Source organism: Pseudophryne corroboree, chromosome 5 (assembly GCF_028390025.1).
Source record: "Pseudophryne corroboree isolate aPseCor3 chromosome 5, aPseCor3.hap2, whole genome shotgun sequence".
Taxonomy (NCBI): domain Eukaryota; kingdom Metazoa; phylum Chordata; class Amphibia; order Anura; family Myobatrachidae; genus Pseudophryne; species Pseudophryne corroboree.
Window position 1 is genome coordinate 747796197 of NC_086448.1, and position 19275 is coordinate 747815471.

The 19275-nt window shown below is 48.6% G+C and overlaps 1 protein-coding gene across 2 annotated transcripts in view; it reads left to right on the forward strand.

Moving 5' to 3' along the window:
- The first annotated feature begins 1119 nt into the window (after positions 1 to 1119).
- The window catches only part of PLEKHF2 (pleckstrin homology and FYVE domain containing 2), a 36227-nt gene continuing 18071 nt past the window's right edge, over positions 1120 to 19275 (forward strand). The window contains exon 1 of one of the 2 annotated variants that reach the window (XM_063924138.1): positions 1120 to 1209. The gene's annotated coding sequence lies outside the window, so the exon portion shown is untranslated. Of the gene's footprint in view, positions 1210 to 1304; positions 1500 to 19275 lie in introns of those variants that run through there. The other variant, XM_063924137.1, reaches the window with a different exon arrangement.

The following is a 19275-nucleotide window of genomic DNA, read 5'->3' on the forward strand; positions in this document are numbered from 1 at the left end:
TGCGAACGGGTCAGTTCTGCGCCTGCACGTCGGCCGCAATGTGCACGTGCATCGTTGCCCAGCGACGGCCGTCACCGGGCAACGACCAGAAGAACGATGAAAGCGATCGCTGGAGCGATCGCAAGAAGATTGACAGCAGGAAGGCGTTCCAGGGCGGCAACTCACCGTTTTTTGGGAGTGGTGAGTCCAACGCAGGTGTGTCCAGGCGTTTGGAGGGTGGATGTCTGACGTCAATTGCGGGACCTGCATCGCTGGATTGATCGCACGGGGTAAGTAACTGTTACCCTGGTCTAGTTCCACCCAAAACTTTCTTGGAATAGCAGGGCTACACAAGCGTTCACAGCCCTGCTATGCAAAAAAGCCCTCCCCCATAGGCGGCGTTGAGTTGATCGTACGGGCAGCAAAAAGTTGCTACGTGCTATCAACTCGGAATGACCACCATGGTTACATCAAACCGAGCTACTAATAAAACTGCCTTTGCTTAAAACTTTGGACGTTATTGCTACTGTATATTCAGTCTTACTACCTCAGCTCTCCTCTCACCCCCACGCGTGAGCCTGCCTGAGGCTGAAAAATCACAGCACACAGTACTCATTAAAAAGGGGCGGAGCTTATTAGAAAACGGGCGTGAACACCATAAAGAAGGCGGATCCGGGCGCGGTTTGTATCCGATAGGAGGCGGGGCTTATTGCCCTGATTTAGCATGCAGGAATGTTGGGAGGTGTGGCACGTAGTGTGTAATATCAGGACCCAGCTACCAGTGTGCGCCACAACCAATATGGTAGATGCTAGAATCAAGTGGGCTAAGGGACCTTTTCCGTAAGGGGGAGGAGTTACGACGCAAGGTATAGAACCAACCATAGACGCTGGCGGCTGTGGGAGGTAATGCGATGACGTATAGAGACTGGCAGCAGCGCCATATTGGGGGGGTTGGTTCTATATCGGAGGGGCTGAAGGGACCTTGTGACGTATTGAGGGGAGGAGCTACGTCACCAGGGGGAGGAGCTACGGGCGAACAGGTACCACTAAAGGTAATAGTTGGTGGCGTGGATAGTAGAGGAACTATCCCGCTGGCCTAGCTCCTCCCCCTTGCGTCGTAACTCCTCCCCCTTACGGAAAAGGTCCCTTAGCCCACTTGATTCTAGCATCTACCCAGCGTTCTATGGGTGTCCCCCATCCCATGATTCCCTGGCTGTCAGCAGTCCTGTGGTGAGTGAGAGTCCGGGGAACACCCCGCCACTGGCCACTAGGTGGCGCCCGTCTGACGGCGGGACGCGGTGTATGAGTCCCGGGCTGGGGAGGGTGGGGCCTGGGTGCATGTGATGAGGGGAGTGTCCGCTCCCCGGAGTCCCGAGTCTCGCTGCTGCTACCGCCCTGTTTACAGTGACAGCGCTGCCCCCAGCAGTTCCTGCCCCCGGCGGGTGATCGGCGCAGGGGAGGCGGCAGAGACAGGCGCCCCAGCCCGGGACCACACGCCAGGCGGCCTCGCTGGTTCCCCGGTAAGTTGTGGAGACGGCGGGACGGAGCTCCCCGTGTGCCGGGAACAACTTTGCGGCCATTTGGGGACGGTGCGGAAACTTTCCTCCCCCTGGAGAGCCGGCGCCATGTTGTGCGCGACTTGTGCCCCAGACGAAGTCTGTGTGACGGGGGCTGGCGCCCGGCGGGTGTGGGGTGGGTGACGCTACTAATACTACTGCTGTTACTACTGTAGTGCTAGTACTACCCCCTGCCTGCTGCCTCCCAGCCCTCTCCCTGCTCACTCTGTAATGTACTCACTAATACTGTGCCAGCAACTGTGTGATGTCTGTATTATCCCCGTATTATGGCCACTGCAGTCCTGTCCTGGGGTACTCCATATACAGCAACTGTGTAATAACTATAATATCCCTGTGTTATGAGTACTGTAGTCATGGTGCTGTCCTGAGGGGTACAGGAGCTGTGTAATAACTATAATATTCCTGTATTATGGGTACTTTAGTCCTGGTGCTGTCTGGGATATCTATAATATCCCTGTATTATGGGTACTGTAGTCCTGGTGCTGTCCTGAGGGGTACAGGAGCTGTGCAATAACTATAATATTCCTGTATTATGGGTACTTTAGTCCTGGTGCTGTCTGGGATATCTATAATATCCCTGTATTATGGGTACTGTAGTCCTGGCGCTGTCCTGAGGGGTACAGGAGCTGTGTAATAACTATAATATTCCTGTATTATGGGTACTGTAGTCATGGTGCTGTCCTGAGGGGTACAGGAGCTGTGTAATAACTATAATATTCCTGTATTATGAGTACTGTAGTCATGGTGCTGTCCTGAGGGGTACAGGAGCTGTGTAATAACTATAATATTCCTGTATTATGAGTACTGTAGTCATGGTGCTGTCCTGAGGGGTACAGGAGCTGTGTAATAACTATAATATTCCTGTATTATGGGTACTTTAGTCCTGGTGCTGTCCTGGGATATCTATAATATCCCTGTATTATGGGTACTGTAGTCCTGGCGCTGTCCTGAGGGGTACAGGAGCTGTGTAATAACTATAATATCCCTGTATTATGGGTACTGTAGTCCTGGCGCTGTCCTGAGGGACACCAGATACGAACTATGAGGAGGATCAGTGTGATTTCCGGCATACGGGATGCTGGCGGTCAGAATACCAACGCCGGCATCCCGATACTTGAAATCCCAACAGGGTGGAAGGTAAGACTGGTCCCGCCCCCACTCCCTAAACTTCCTTTCCTGTAGCCTGACCCTAACCCCCCCACCCCTTTCCCAACAGCCTAACCTACAGGAGCTTTGTAATATCTATAATATCCTGGTATTACGGGTACTGTAATCCTGGTACTGTCCTATGAACACAGGGTAAAGGAATTGTGTAATATCTAGAATACCCCTGTATTATGGGTGCTATAGTCCTGATGCTGTCCTGGGAACACACGGTACAGGAGCTGTGTAATATCTACAATATCCTGGTATTATGGGTACTGTCCTGTGGACACAGGATAAAGGAGTTATGTAATATCTAGAATACCCCTGTATTATGGGTACTGTAGTCCTTATGCTGTCCTGGGGACATAGGGCACAGGAGCTGTGTAATATCTATAATATCCTGGTATTACGGGTACTGTAATCCTGGTACTGTCCTATGGACACAGGGTAAAGGAATTGTGTAATATCTAGAATACCCCTGTATTATGGGTACTGTAGTCCTGATGCTGTCCTGGGAACACACGGTACAGGAGCTGTGTAATATCTACAATATCCTGGTATTATGGGTACTGTCCTATGGACACAGGATAAAGGAGTTGTGTAATATCTAGAATACCCCTGTATTATGGGTACTGTAGTCCTGATGCTGTCCTGGGGACATAGGGCACAGGAGCTGTGTAATATCTATAATATCCTGTTATCATGGGTACTGTAATCCTGGTGCTGTCCTGTGGACACAGGGTAAAGGAGTTATGTAATATATTATAGGTACTGTAGTCCTGATACTATCCTGAGGGACACACGGCACAGGAGCTATGTAATATCTTTGATATCCCTGTACAGGATTATGGGTACTGCATCACTGGTCCTGACCTGGGGAGACACTGCAGCTTCCCGAATGTCCTCATTCTGCCTCCCTGTGCCTCTCCCCTTACACCTAATGCTGCCAGCCCCGCTCTGCTGGCTCAGCACTGCACTGTGTTGTATGGTTCTAGGTCATTAGCTTCCCATGTGCAGGATTTAGCTATATATCAGTTTTATGAAGCGTTTTTTTTGCTGCTTTTTTGTTTTTAATTGTAGAATGTGTATTTTCCAGTAGCAGCTGTATTGTGTTAGTTTCATCTCTGCTTATTATCCTTTGATGCGCAGCTGACATGGATAGTCAGGTGAGAGGGGGGTGTCTGTGCCAAATTATGACACGTCTCCTGTTCCTTTTGGCCACTTGTCACGGATAGTTGGACATGTTACAGTAAAGGTATTTATTAACAACACTTATATAGCTCTTGCATATTCCGTTGCGCTTTAAGTTGTCTGACTCTATTATTATCCTTTATTTATATGGCGCCACATGGGATCTTCAGCGCCCAATTACAGAGTACATAAACAAATAAGCAAAACAAGAAGACAGTGACTTTCCATTCAATACAATATAGGACAAGTGCAGGGTTTATAAAATATAGCTGCGTCAGCAGACAACACTGAAATGAGTATCAGGGCGGCAGAAAACAGGGATTTGGTGCCATCAAAGAACGGATTGAAAAGAAGATAGGTTAAGTAAAGAGACGAAAAAGCACATGGGGTAAAAGGGCTCTGCTCATGAAAGCTTATATTCTAAAGGGGAGGGTCACACAATTGTTCCAAATTCTTTGGGTATTTTGGGATTTGATTCAATGAGGACGATGTGCCTTTGTGGCATCACCCTTCATCGCACAGATTTTGCCCTTAAGTGAAGCATTGAGGATTGTTTATGTGCGCACCCGTACAGCGCGCCAAAATGATTCGATTTGGTATTTCTCCTAACGGAAGTGACCCTTGTTGTCCAATTATATTACAAATATAAGTTCAAGTATTAGGGCCATTTGTACAAGTTTTAACACATTAATTTCTCTGACGTCCTAGTGGATGCTGGGAACTCCGTAAGGACCATGGGGAATAGCGGCTCCGCAGGAGACTGGGCACAAAAGTAAAGCTTTAGGACTACCTGGTGTGCACTGGCTCCTCCCCCTATGACACTCCCCCAAGCCTCAGTTAGATTTTTGTGCCCGGCCGAGAAGGGTGCACACTAGGGGCTCTCCTGAGCTTCTTAGTGAAAGTTTAGTTTTAGGTCTTTTATTTTCAGTGAGACCTGCTGGCAACAGGCTCACTGCATCGAGGGACTAAGGGGAGAAGAAGCGAACCTGCCTGCTTGCAGCCAGCTTGGGCTTCTTGGCTACTGGACACCATTAGCTCCAGAGGAACCGAACACAGGCCCAGCCTCGGAGTCCGGTCCCAGAGCCGCGCCGCCGGCCCATTTACAGAGCCAGAAGCAAGAAGAGGTCCGGAAAATCGGCGGCAGAAGACATCAGTCTTCACCAAGGTAGTGCACAGCACTGCAGCTGTGCGCCATTGCTTCTCATACACACCTCACACTGCAGTCACTGAGGGTGCAGGGCGCTGGGGGGGGGGGCACCCTGAGCAGCAATAAAAACACCTTGGCTGGCAAACATACATCACATATAACCCCCAGGGCTATATGGATGTATTTTAACCCCTGCCAGAATCCATAAAAATGCGGGAGAAAAGTCAGCAAAAAAGGGGCGGAGCCTATCTCCTCAGCACACTGGCGCCATTTTCTCTCACAGCTCCGTTGGAGGGAAGCTCCCTGGCTCTCCCCTGCAGTTACTACACTACAGAAAGGGGTTAAAAAAGAGAGGGGGGCACTAATTAGGCGCAGTATTAATAAAACAGCAGCTATAAGGGGAAAAACACTTCTATAAGGTTATCCCTGTATGTGTGTATATATATATAATATATATATATATATATAGCGCTCTGGTGTGTGCTGGCATACTCTCCCTCTGTCTCCCCAAAGGGCTAGTGGGGTCCTGTCCTCTATCGGAGCATTCCCTGTGTGTGTGCTGTGTGTCGGTACGATTGTGTCGACATGTATGAGGAGGAAAATGGTGTGGAGGCGGAGCAATTGCCTGTAATGGAGATGTCACCCCCTAGGGAGTCGACACCTGAGTGGCTGAGCTTATGGAAGGAATTACGTGACAGTGTCAGCTCTTTACAAAAGATTGATGACATGAGACAGCCGGCTACTCAGCCTGTGCCTGTCCAGGTGTCTCAAAAGCCATCAGGGGCTCTAAAACGCCCGTTACCTCAGATGGCAGATACAGACGCCGACACGGATACTGACTCCAGTGTCGACGATTAAGAGACGAATGTGACTTCCAGTAGGGCCACACGTTACATGATTGAGGCTATGGAAAATGTTTTACATATTTCTGATAATACCAGTACCACTAAAAAGGGTATTATGTTGGGTGAGAAAAAACTGCCGGTAGTTTTTCCTGCATCTGAGGAATTAAATGAAGTGTGTGATGATGCGTGGGTTTCCCCCGATAAAAACTGTTAATTCCTAAAAAGTTATTAGCATCATACCCCTTCCTGCCAGAGGACAGGGCACGTTGGGAAACACCCCCTAGGGTGGATAAAGCGCTCACACGCTTGTCTAAACAGGTGGCACTACCGTCCCTGGATACTGCCGCCCTTAAGGAACCTGCTGACAGAAAGCAGGAAAATATCCTAAAAATGTATATACACTCACACGGGTGTGATACTGCGACCAGCAATCGCCTCAGCCTGGATGTGCAGTGCTGGGGTGGCTTGGTCGGATTCCCTGACTGACAATATTGATACCCTAGATAGGGACAGTATATTACTGACTATAGAGCATTTAAAAGATGCATTTCTATATATGCGTGATGCACAGAGGGATATTTGCCGACTGGCATCAAGAGTAAGTGCGCTGTCCATTTCTGCCAGAAGAGGGTTATGGACAAGACAGTGGTCAGGTGATGCTCATTCCAAAAGGCATATGGAAGTATTGCCTTATAAAAGGGAGGAGTTATTTGGGGTAGGTCTAACAGACCTGGTGGCCACGGCAACGGCTGGGAAATCCACATTTTTACCCCAGGTAGCCTCTCAACATAAGAAGACGCCGTATTATCAGGCGCAGTCCTTTAGGCCCCATAAGGGCAAGCGGGCAAAAGACTCCTCATTTCTGCCCTGTGGCAGAGGGAGAGGAAAAAGGCTGCAGCAGAAGCCATTCACAAGCTGTATTCCCAGCAGGTGATAATCAAGGTACCCCTCCTACAACAGGGAAAGGGGTATTATTCCACGCTGTTTGTGGTACCGAAGCCGGACGGCTCGGTGAGACTTATTTTAAATCTGAAATCCTTGAACACTTACATACAAAGGTTCAAATTCAAGATGGAGTCACTCAGAGCGGTGATTGCGAACCTGGAAGAAGGGGATTATATGGTGTCTCTGGACATCAAGGATGCTTATCTCCATGTCCCTATTTACCCTTCTCACCAAGGGTACCTCAGGTTTGTGGTACAGAACTGTCACTATCAGTTTCAGACGCTGCCGTTTGGTTTGTCCACGGCACCCCGGGTCTTTACCAAAGTAATGGCCGAAATGATGATACTCCTTCGAAGGAAGGGAGTTTTAGTTATCCCTTACTTGGACGATCTCCTGATAAGGGCAAGATCCAGGGAACAGTTGGTAGTCGGGGTAACACTATCTCAAGTAGTGTTGCGGCAGCACGGTTGGATTCTTAATATTCCAAAATCGCAGCTGATCCCGACGACACGTCTTCTATTCCTAGGGATGATCCTGGACACAGTCCAGAAAAAGGTGTTTCTCCCGGAGGAGAAAGCCAGGGAGTTATCCGAACTAGTCAGAAACCTCCTAAAACCAGGCCAAGTGTCAGTGCACAAGGGTCCTGGGAAAAATGGTGGCTTCCTACGAAGCAATTCCATTCGGCAGATTCCACGCAAGAACTTTCCAGTGGGACCTGCTGGACAAATGGTCCGGATCGCATCTTCAGATGCATCAGCGGATAACCCTGTCACCAAAGACAAGGGTATCTCTCCTGTGGTGGTTGCAGAGTGCTCATCTTCTAGAGGGCCGCAGATTCGGCATTCAGGACTGGGTCCTGGTGACCACGGATGCCAGCCTGCGAGGCTGGGGAGCAGTCACACAGGGAAGAAATTTCCAGGGCTTGTGGTCAAGCCTGGAGACATCACTTCACATAAATATTTTGGAGCTAAGGGCCATTTACAATGCCCTAAGCCAAGCAAGACCTCTGCTTCAAGGTCAGCCGGTGCTGATCCAGTCGGACAACATCACGGCAGTCGCCCACGTAAACAGACAGGGCGGCACAAGAAGCAGGAGGGCAATGGCAGAAGCTGCAAGGATTTTTCGCTGGGCGGAAAATCATGTGATAGCATTGTCAGCAGTGTTCATTCCGGGAGTGGACAACTGGGAAGCAGACTTCCTCAGCAGGCACGACCTCCACCCGGGAGAGTGGGGACTTCACCCAGAAGTCTTCCACATGATTGTAAACCGTTGGGAAAAACCAAAGGTGGACATGATGGCGTCCCGCCTAAACAAAAAATTGGACAGGTATTGCGCCAGGTCAAGGGACCCTCAGGCAATAGCTGTGGACGCTCTGGTAACACCGTGGGTGTACCAGTCAGTGTATGTGTTCCCTCCTCTTCCTCTCATACCAAAAGTACTGAGAATTATAAGACGGAGGGGAGTAAGAACTATACTCGTGGCTCCGGATTGGCCAAGAAGGACTTGGTACCCGGAACTTCAAGAGATGCTCACGGAGGACCCGTGGCCTCTACCTCTAAGAAGGGACCTGCTCCAGCAAGGACCCTGTCTATTCCAAGACTTACCGCGGCTGCGTTTGACGGCAGGGCGGTTGAACGCCGGATCCTGAAGGAAAAAGGCATTCCGGATGAAGTCATCCCTACCCTGATCAAGCCAGGAAGGATGTAACCGCAAAGCATTATCACCGCATTTGGCGAAAATATGTTGCGTGGTGCGAGGCCAGTAAGGCCCCGATGGAGGAATTTCAACTAGGTCGATTCCTGCATTTCCTGTAAACAGGAGTGTCTATGGGCCTAAAATTGGGGTCCATTAAGGTTCAAATTTCGGCCCTGTCAATTTTCTTCCAGAAAGAACTAGCTTCAGTTCCTGAAGTTCAGACGTTTGTAAAAGGGGTACTGCATATACAGCCTCCTTTTGTGCCTCCAGTGGCACTTTGGGATCTCAATGTAGTTTTGGGGTTCCTAAAGTCACATTGGTTTGAACCACTTGAATCTGTGGAGTTAAAATATCTCACATGGAAAGTGGTCATGTTGTTGGCCCTGGCCTCGGCCAGGCGCGTGTCAGAATTGGCGGGCTTTATCCTGTGAAAGCCCTTATCTGATCTTCCATTCAGACAGGGCGGAATTGAGGACTCGTCCTCATTTTCTCCCTAAGGTGGTTTCAGTGTTTCATCTGAACCAACCTATTGTGGTACCTGCGGCTACTAGTGACTTGGAGGACTCCAAGTTGTTGGACGTAGTCAGGGCCTTGAAAATATATGTTTCCAGGACGGCTGGAGTCAGAAAATCTGACTCGCTGTTTATCCTGTATGCACCCAACAAGCTGGGTGCTCCTGCTTCTAAGCAGACTATTGCTCGTTGGATTTGTAATACAATTCAGCTTGCACATTTTGTGGCAGGCCTGCCACAGCCAAAATCTGTAAAAGCCCATTCCACAAGGAAGGTGGGCTCATCTTGGGCGGCTGCCCGAGGGGTCTCGGCTTTACAACTTTGCCGAGCAGCTACTTGGTCAGGGGAAAGCACGTTTGCTAAATTCTACAAATTTGATACCCTGGCTGAGGGAGGACCTGGAGTTCTCTCATTCGGTGCTGCAGAGTCATCCGCACTCTCCCGCCCGTTTGGGAGCTTTGGTATAATCCCCATGGTCCTTACGGAGTTCCCAGCATCCACTAGGACGTCAGAGAAAATAAGAATTTACTTACCGATAATTCTATTTCTCGTAGTCCGTAGTGGATGCTGGGCGCCCATCCCAAGTGCGGATTGTCTGCAATACTTGTACATAGTTATTGTTAACTAAATCGGGTTATTGTTGTGAGCCATCTATCTAGAGGCTCCTCTGTTATCATGCTGTTAACTGGGTTCAGATCACAAGTTGTACGGTGTGGCTGGTATGAGTCTTACCCGGGATTCATAAATCCTTCCTTATTGTGTACGCTCGTCCGGGCACAGTATCCTAACTGAGGCTTGGAGGAGGGTCATAGGGGGAGGAGCCAGTGCACACCAGGTAGTCCTAAAGCTTTACTTTTGTGCCCAGTCTCCTGCGGAGCCGCTATTCCCCATGGTCCTTACGGAGTTCCCAGCATCCACTACGGACTACGAGAAATAGAATTATCGGTAAGTAAATTCTTATTTTTTGTTAAGACTTAAAACGAGGAAGATGATTTAAAAAGATAAATGTAATCTCAATGGGCTCAAGTAATTTCAACGCGGATTGAATAGTGCTGGGAGGGAGCTCCCGGAGCTATTCAATTCAGTGTGATGCTGTCCCCAGCTAGAGGATTTCTAGGTGCTGTCCCCAACTAGAAGATTTCTAGATGCTGTCCCCAACTCTAGGGGTGCGAGCAGAAATCCGACAAAACTAGGTCCGCAATGTTGTTTTGTGACTTAGCGCCACGCAAACAGCATGAATGGCCCATTAGCTTGTTTGCTGTGACTGTACCAATATACATGATTCTTTAGTGCAGTGAAAATCTGTGCATGATTCAGTTTGATTTTGTGGAGACGATGTTCAATTGTTTTTTTTTTTTTTTGCCAGCAGCCAGTCGATGGCGCCCAACAAAGCTATTGCACCCATTAGTTTGGTCAGGTTTAGCTGCTTTACGCAGATAAACAAGACCTGTCTGGGGGCAACAAATGCGATAATTAAGCACAACGGACTATTGCCACCCCAATCTCCCGTCACTTTAGATGGGTGTTCGGGAGCAATAAACAATTGAATATTACCCTGTGTGTAATTTGTTGTGATGGTGAAGTAATGAATGCATTAGAAATTACAGACTATATGGGGGTAATTTGAATTAGATGCCAATGGGGCGATTCAGCCATTGCCACAGCTTTTCAACGCTTGCAATGGCAGCCCGTTCTACCCCTTCCGCCCAGCTGGACGAACGCTGGAATCGCCTGAGAGTGCTTGTAGAGATTTAAGAAAGGTCAAAGTTTTGTTGGGCAGTTGCATTCCTGTGTGCAATGGATATGCAAAAATATGCAAATGATACAGACGCCTGGATTTCTATTAAGATGCCAACCGGCAGCTTAACAAATCCAAACAACTGTGTACGATACGCAGCGGTGATCGCAGATCCTTCGGTAATTGAATCCCGGAGAAACCTTAGGTCACGTAGGATGGCCGCATGAATTAAGATTCTGGTGCCATGTTTTGTGTGTACAGGATCACAGTTCTAGACTGAGACGCTCCAAAAACTGTTGTGACATGTCTGTCTTTTTGCTGCCACTCCTCTTTACCTCTAGGACTGATTCAGAGTTGATCGCAGCTGCAAATTTGTTAGCAGTTGGCCAAAACCATGTGCACTGCAGGGGGGGCAGATATAACATGTGCAGAGAGAGTTAGATTTGGGTGGGGTGTGTTCAAACTGAAATCTAACTTGTAGTGTAAAAATAAAGCAGCCAGTATTTACCCTGCACAGAAACAAAATAACCCACCTAAATCTAACTCTCTCTTTGCATGTTATATCTGCCACACCTGCAGTACACATGGTTTTGCCCAACTGCTAACAAACTTGCTGATGCGATCAACTCTGAATTACCCCCACAGTCCATAGGTTCTAATTTTCTTGTCATAACGTGATATAAAAGAGTGAAGTTGATGGACTACTCACTGAGTTTGGTTTTTTTGGGGGCGGTTTGTTTTCTTTTTTCCCTTTCAACCTCACCACCTATGTAAGACTATTGCAATTTCCTGTTCCTCAACGGCCTGTCTTTGGCGATGTTCTTGTTTTTTCTTAGAGCACGTTTTTCTCTCATCAGAGGATGTTGGCAATATATATTTTGCAAATAGCAGTGACTAAACTAGATGTACTTGTTTTGCACCTTAGGGGCAATGTATAACATAACATCATAGATGTCTTGCTTGAACTTCAGCAGGTTGGTGTGTTTATTAAATAGACCAGAAGCCCAACAACCATAACTTACTATACCAGGGTAGTCATCGTGTCCCTCCTGCTGCCGGGGAACTACACATCCCAACATGCCCTGCCACAGTTTTGCTATTTCGGCATGCTAAAATTGTAAGGCACGCTGGGTTGTGCAGTTCCACAGCAGCTGGAGGGCCGCATGTTGAATACTAACACACACTAATTATCTGTCTATCTTTTAAAATTAGTTGCCACCTTCACTTACTGTTACTTTTATGGGCCCTACACATTACCCGACCTGCCGCTGAGCTGCCCGACGGGCGACCCGGTGGGGGGGCGGAGGTGACGGTGGAGTCACCCGGCTGCATAGCAGTGCATGCTAAAATGGACGAGATTGTCCATATTGGCTTGCATGCATAAGCGACCTGGCACCAACGATGAACGAGAGCGGGGCCGTGCATCGTTCATCGTTGGTGCCTACACACTGAACGATATGAACGAGAACGTTTATATCGTTCAGTTACATCTTTCAGTGTGTAGGGCCCATTACTTATTGTGTATTTGTTTTTGAAAATCTGTGACCCTTGGACAGCCCGGCTGTAGGGATGATTCTTTTCGGTCCTTAATTTATAACGAGTTTTACCACTCAATTTTGAAACAATTAACATTTGTAATTGGGGGCAATTCAATTTTGCTGTGATATGAATAGCGCCGCGAAGGATGTCCTGGAGCTCTCCGATTGTCCTCAGCGCTCCCTGCACTTAGTCAGGAGATACCAGTTACCACACCTTAAGCCGGATGTTCTGTTGCAGAACCTGACCATTTCCGACTTAAGTGCAAGCTGTAATACTGTTTGCGCACGTACTAAGGCAGAAAATAGTATTGCGGCACTATTTTAGTCTGATTTCTGCTCACACCTCAGGAGTGGCATGAGAAGAAATCCTCTAGTTGGCCTTAACAACTCGGTCAATTGAATAGCTACAGACTCCAATTACCTGGCACCAATTGCTTGGCACCAGCTGAGTGTTACGGGACCTGGCGTTCAGAGACGGGCTGTTTGACGCTGTTTGATGTAAGAGGACTTAAACTTAATTGTCGTTAGCTCCGATAGGGTAAGCTTGCCAACACTGTGACTGCCAAAGGCAGGGCATCTCGTACACCACTGGGATCGGTTTGGGGCGGCTTGCATGACATCCTCAATGTGGAAGTGCAATGGTTGAAGGTCTTGAGCAGTCTACTTTAGCCATGTTTTCTTTGGCGCATCACATGCTATTTTCCATTCACCTGGGTGTGTTATTTAGGCACTGGGATGGTATTATTTTAGGCTCCATTCTGCAGACATGTCCGAACCACTTTAAACGCTGTCTCTTTAAATATAGGATTCAGTTGTGGGTTGGTCTTAGCATAGTTTTTGGATGTTTTTGTTTCTCCAGCGATCTGTTAGTTTTAATTGTATTTTTCGTAAGCACCTCATTTGGAAACATTCCAGCCTTGTTAGGTTGTTTTTTTTAGGATTGTCCATTATTCTGAACCATAAAGTAATACTGTTCTAATTGATGCATTGAATACCTTAATTTTTGTAGTAATGGAAAGTCCTGTTGGTTCCAGAGGCCTTTTTTCAGAGATGCGAAAGCAGCTGTAGCACAACCTATACGACTTGTGACATCACTTGTAGTGGCTATCTGTTGACCATTGGTAGTTGAACCCAGGTATTTAAAGGTATTCACTTGTTTAATGATGTTTCCATCTAGGTTTAGCTGCACAGGCGTAGTTCCAGTAAAAATGTACTTGTTTTTTTTCCCCCGCGTTTATTTGTAAAGCTGCATACACACTAGATGACGTCGCTCTGTGAGCGATGTCATCTAGTGTTTCCCCTCCCGGGCCGGCCGGCCATACACACTGAGCGATATGACCGTTCATATCGCTCAGTGGCGTTGCGCAGCGGCCGGCCGTGCGTGCAGCTCCTGGACAAGAGTCTAGATAGAGCATGCTTGCACTGCTGACAGCGACGATCGTTGCTTACGGCATACACACTTGCCAAGAAAATGAGCAACGTCGCTCAGGAAGGGGGAAAATGAGCGGCGCCGCTCATTTTCTCTGCAAGTGTGTATGTACCTTAAGTCGAGCTTTGCTGCATTTGTGCGGAGCTTATTTAAGATGTTTTGGGTACCCTGCATGTTTTTGGCTAGGAAGACAATATTTTCTCTGACGTCCTAGTGGATGCTGGGGACTCCGTCAGGACCATGGGGATTAGCGGCTCCGCAGGAGACAGGGCACAAAAATAAAGCTTTAGGATCAGGTGGTGTGCACTGGCTCCTCCCCCTATGACCCTCCTCCAAGCCTCAGTTAGGTTTTTGTGCCCGTCCGAGCAGGGTGCAATCTAGGTGGCTCTCCTAAAGAGCTGCTTAGAAAAAGTTTTTAGGTTTTTTATTTTACAGTGAGTCCTGCTGGCAACAGGCTCACTGCAACGAGGGACTTAGGGGAGAAGAAGTGAACTCACCTGCGTGCAGGATGGATTGGCTTCTTAGGCTACTGGACACCATTAGCTCCAGAGGGATCGAACACAGGCCCAGCCATGGAGTCCGGTCCCGGAGCCGCGCCGCCGACCCCCTTGCAGATGCCGAAAAGTGAAGAGGTCCAGAAACCGGCGGCAGAAGACTTTTCAGTCTTCATGAGGTAGCGCACAGCACTGCAGCTGTGCGCCATTGTTGTCACACACTTCACACCAGCGGTCACGGAGGGTGCAGGGCGCTGCGGGGGGCGCCCTGGGCAGCAATGAAATACCTATACTGGCTAAAAGATACATCACATATAGCCCCTGGGGCTATATGGATGTATTTAACCCCTGCCAGGTCTCAGAAAAACGGGAGAAGAAGCCCGCCGAAAAGGGGGCGGGGCCTATTCTCCTCAGCACACAGCGCCATTTTCCCTCACAGAAATGCTGGTGGGAAGGCTCCCAGGCTCTCCCCTGCACTGCACTACAGAAACAGGGTTAAAACAGAGAGGGGGGGCACTTATTTGGCGATATGATTATATATATTAAGATGCTATAAGGGAAAAACACTTATATAAAGGTTGTCCCTGTATAATTATAGCGTTTTGGTGTGTGCTGGCAAACTCTCCCTCTGTCTCTCCAAAGGGCTAGTGGGGTCCTGTCCTCTATCAGAGCATTCCCTGTGTGTGTGCTGTGTGTCGGTACGTGTGTGTCGACATGTATGAGGACGATGTTGGTGAGGAGGCGGAGCAATTGCCTGTAATGGTGATGTCACTCTCTAGGGAGTCGACACCGGAATGGATGGCTTATTTAAGGAATTACGTGATAATGTCAACACGCTGCAAGGTCGGTTGACGACATGAGACGGCCGGCAAACCAATTAGTACCTGTCCAGGCGTCTCAAACACCGTCAGGGGCGTTAAAACGTCCTTTTACCTCAGTCGGTCGACACAGACACGGACACTGACTCCAGTGTCGACGGTGAAGAAACAAACGTATTTTCCTTTAGGGCCACACGTTACTTGTTAAGGGCAATGAAGGAGGTGTTACATATTTCTGATACTACAAGTACCACAAAAAAAAAAGGGTATTATGTGGAGTGTGAAAAAACTACCTGTAGTTTTTCCTGAATCAGATAAATTAAATGAAGTGTGTGATGATGCGTGGGTTTTCCCCGATAGAAAATTATTGGCGGTATACCCTTTCCCGCCAGAAGTTAGGGCGCGTTGGGAAACACCCCTTAGGGTGGATAAGGCGCTCACACGCTTATCAAAACAAGTGGCGGTACCGTCTCCAGATAGGGCCGCCCTCAAGGAGCCAGCTGATAGGAGGCTGGAAAATATCCTAAAAAGTATATACACACATACTGGTGTTATACTGCGACCAGCGATCGCCTCAGCCTGGATGTGCAGCGCTGGGGTGGCTTGGTCGGATTCCCTGACTGAAAATATTGATACCCTTGACTGGGACAGTATTTTATTGACTATAGAGCATTTAAAGGATGCATTTCTATATATGCGAGATGCACAGAGGGATATTTGCACTCTGGCATCAAGAGTAAGTGCGATGTCCATATCTGCCAGAAGTTGTTTATGGACACGACAGTGGTCAGGTGATGCAGATTCCAAACGGCACATGGAAGTATTGCCGTATAAAGGAGAAAAAGACAACGTCTTTTCAGCCTCAGTCCTTTCGTCCCCATAAGGGCAAGCGGGCAAAAGGCCAGTCATATCTGCCATGGGATAGAGGAAAGGGAAGAAGACTGCAGCAGGCAGCCCATTCCCAGGAACAGAAGCCCTCCACCGCTTCTGCCAAGTCCTCAGCATGACGCTGGGGCCGTACAAGCGGACTCAGGTGCGGTGGGGGGTCGTCTCAAGAGTTTCAGCACGCAGTGGGCTCACTCGCAAGTGGACCCCTGGATCCTACAAGTAGTATCCCAGGGGTACAGATTGGAGATTCGAGACGTCTCCCCCTCGCAGGTTCCTGAAGTCTGCTTTACCAACGTCTCCCTCCGACAGGGAGGCAGTAGTGGAAACAATTCACAAGCTGTATTCCCAGCAGGTGATAATCAAAGTACCCCTCCTACAACAAGGAAAGGGGTATTATTCCACACTATATTGTGGTACTGAAGCCAGACAGCTCGGTGAGACCTATTCTAAATCTGAAATATTTGAACACTTACATACAAAGGTTCAAATCAAGATGGAGTCACTCAGAGCAGTGATAGCGAACCAGGAAGAAGGGGACTATATGGTGTCCCGGGACATCAGGGATGCTTACCTCCATGTCCAAATTTGCCCTTCTCACCAAGGGTACCTCAGGTTCGTGGTACAGAACTGTCACTATCAGTTTCAGACGCTGCCGGTTGGATTGTCCACGGCACCCCGGGTCCTTACCAAGGTAATGGCCGAAATGATGATTCTTCTTCAAAGAAAATGGACGATCTCCTGATAAGGGCAAGGTCCAGAGAACAGTTGGAGGTCGGAGTAGCACTATCTCAAGTAGTTCTACGACAGCACGGGTGGATTCTAAATATTCCAAAACCGCAGCTGTTTCCGACGACACGTCTGCTGTTCCTAGGGATGATTCTGGACACAGTCCAGAAAAAGGTGTTTCTCCCGGAGAAGAAAGCCAGGGAGTTATCCGAGCTAGTCAGGAACCTCCTAAAACCAGGAAAAGTGTCAGTGCATCATTGCACAAGGGTCCTGGGAAAAATGGTGGCTTCTTACGAAGCGATTCCATTCGGCAGATTTCACGCAAGAACTTTTCAGTGGGATCTGCTGGAAAAATGGTCCGGATCGCATCTTCAGATGCATCAGCGGATAACCCTGTCTCCAAGGACAAGGGTGTTTCTTCTGCGGTGGCTGCAGAGTGCTCATCTACTAAAGGGCCGCAGATTCGGCATTCAGGACTGGGTCCTGGTGACCACGGATGCCAGCCTGAGAGGCTGGGGAGCAGTCACACAGGGAAAAAATTTCCAGGGAGTGTGATCAAGTCTGGAGACTTCTCTCCACATAAATATACTGGAGCTAAGGGCAATTTACAATGTTCTAAGCTTAGCAAGACCTCTGCTTCAAGGTCAGCCGGTATTGATCCAGTGGGTGGGACAACATAACGGCAGTCGCCCACGTAAACAGACAGGGCGGCACAAGAAGCAGGAGGGCAATGGCAGAAACTGCAAGGATTCTTCGCTGGGCGAAAAATCATGTGATAGCACTGTCAGCAGTGTTCATTCCGGGAGTGGACAACTGGGAAGCAGACTTCCTCAGCAGGCACGACCTCCACCCGGGAGAGTGGGGACTTCATCCAGAAGTCTTCCACATGATTGTGAACCGTTGGGAAAAACCAAAGGTGGATATGATGGCGTCTCGCCTCAACAAAAAACTGGACAGGTATTGCGCCAGGTCAAGAGACCCTCAGGCAATAGCTGTGGACGCTCTGGTAACACCGTGGGTGTTCCAGTCAGTGTATGTATTTCCTCCTCTGCCTCTCATACCAAAAGTACTGAGAATTATACGGCAAAGGGGAGTAAGAACGATACTCGTGGCTCCGGATTGGCCAAGAAGAACTTGGTACCCGGAACTTCAGGAGATGCTCACGGAAGATCCGTGGCCTCTACCTCTAAGACGGGACCTGCTTCAGCAGGGACCGTGTCTATTCCAAGACTTACCGCGGCTGCGTTTGACGGCATGGCGGTTGAACGCCGAATTCTAAGGGAAAAAGGCATTCCGGAAGAGGTCATTCCTACACTGGTAAAAGCCAGGAAGGAGGTGACTGCACAACATTATCACCGCATTTGGAGAAAATATGTTGCGTGGTGTGAGGCCAGGAAGGCCCCCACGGAGGAATTTCAATTGGGTCGATTCCTACATTTCCTGCAAACAGGATTGTCTATGGGCCTCAAATTGGGGTCCATTAAGGTTCAAATTTCGGCCCTGTCGATTTTCTTCCAGAAAGAATTGGCTTCAGTTCCTGAAGTCCAGACTTTTGTAAAAGGAGTACTACATATACAGCCCCCGGTTGGGCCCCCAGTGGCTCCGTGGGACCTTAATGTAGTTTTGGATTTTCTCAAATCCCATTGGTTTGAGCCACTCAAATCGGTGGATTTGAAATATCTTACATGGAAAGTAACCATGCTACTGGCCCTGGCTTCAGCCAGGAGAGTGTCAGAATTGGCGGCTTTATCGTATAAAAGCCCATATCTGATTTTCCATTCGGACAGGGCAGAACTGCGGACGCGTCCTCAGTTTCTGCCTAAGGTGGTGTCAGTGTTTCACCTGAACCAGCCTTTTGTGGTGCCTGCGGCTACTAGCGATTTGGAGGATTCCAAGTTGCTGGACGTTGTCAGGGCATTGAAAATATATATTTCAAGGACGGCTGGAGTCAGAAAATCTGACTCGCTGTTTATACTGTATGCACCCAACAAGCTGGGTGCTCCTGCTTCTAAGCAGACGATTGCTCGTTGGATTTGTAGCACAATTCAACTTGCACATTCTGTGGCAGGCCTGCCACAGCCTAAATCTGTCAAGGCCCATTCCACAAGGAAGGTGGGCTCATCCTGGGCGGCTGCCCGAGGGGTCTCGGCATTACAACTCTGCCGAGCAGCTACGTGGTCGGAGGAGAACACGTTTGTAAAATTCTACAAATTTGATACCCTGGCTAAAGAGGACCTGGAGTTCTCTCATTCGGTGCTGCAGAGTCATCCACACTCTCCCGCCCGTTTGGGAGCTTTGGTATAATCCCCATGGTCCTGACGGAGTCCCCAGCATCCACTAGGACGTCAGAGAAAATAAGATTTTACTTACCGATAAATCTATTTCTCGTAGTCCGTAGTGGATGCTGGGCGCCCATCCCAAGTGCGGATTGTCTGCAATACTTGTACATAGTTATTGTTACAAAAAAATCGGGTTGTTATTGTTGTGAGCCGTCTGTTCAGAGGCTCCTACGTTTGTCATACTGTTAACTGGGTTCAGATCACAAGTTGTACGGTGTGATTGGTGTGGCTGGTATGAGTCTTACCCGGGATTCAAAATCCTTCCTTA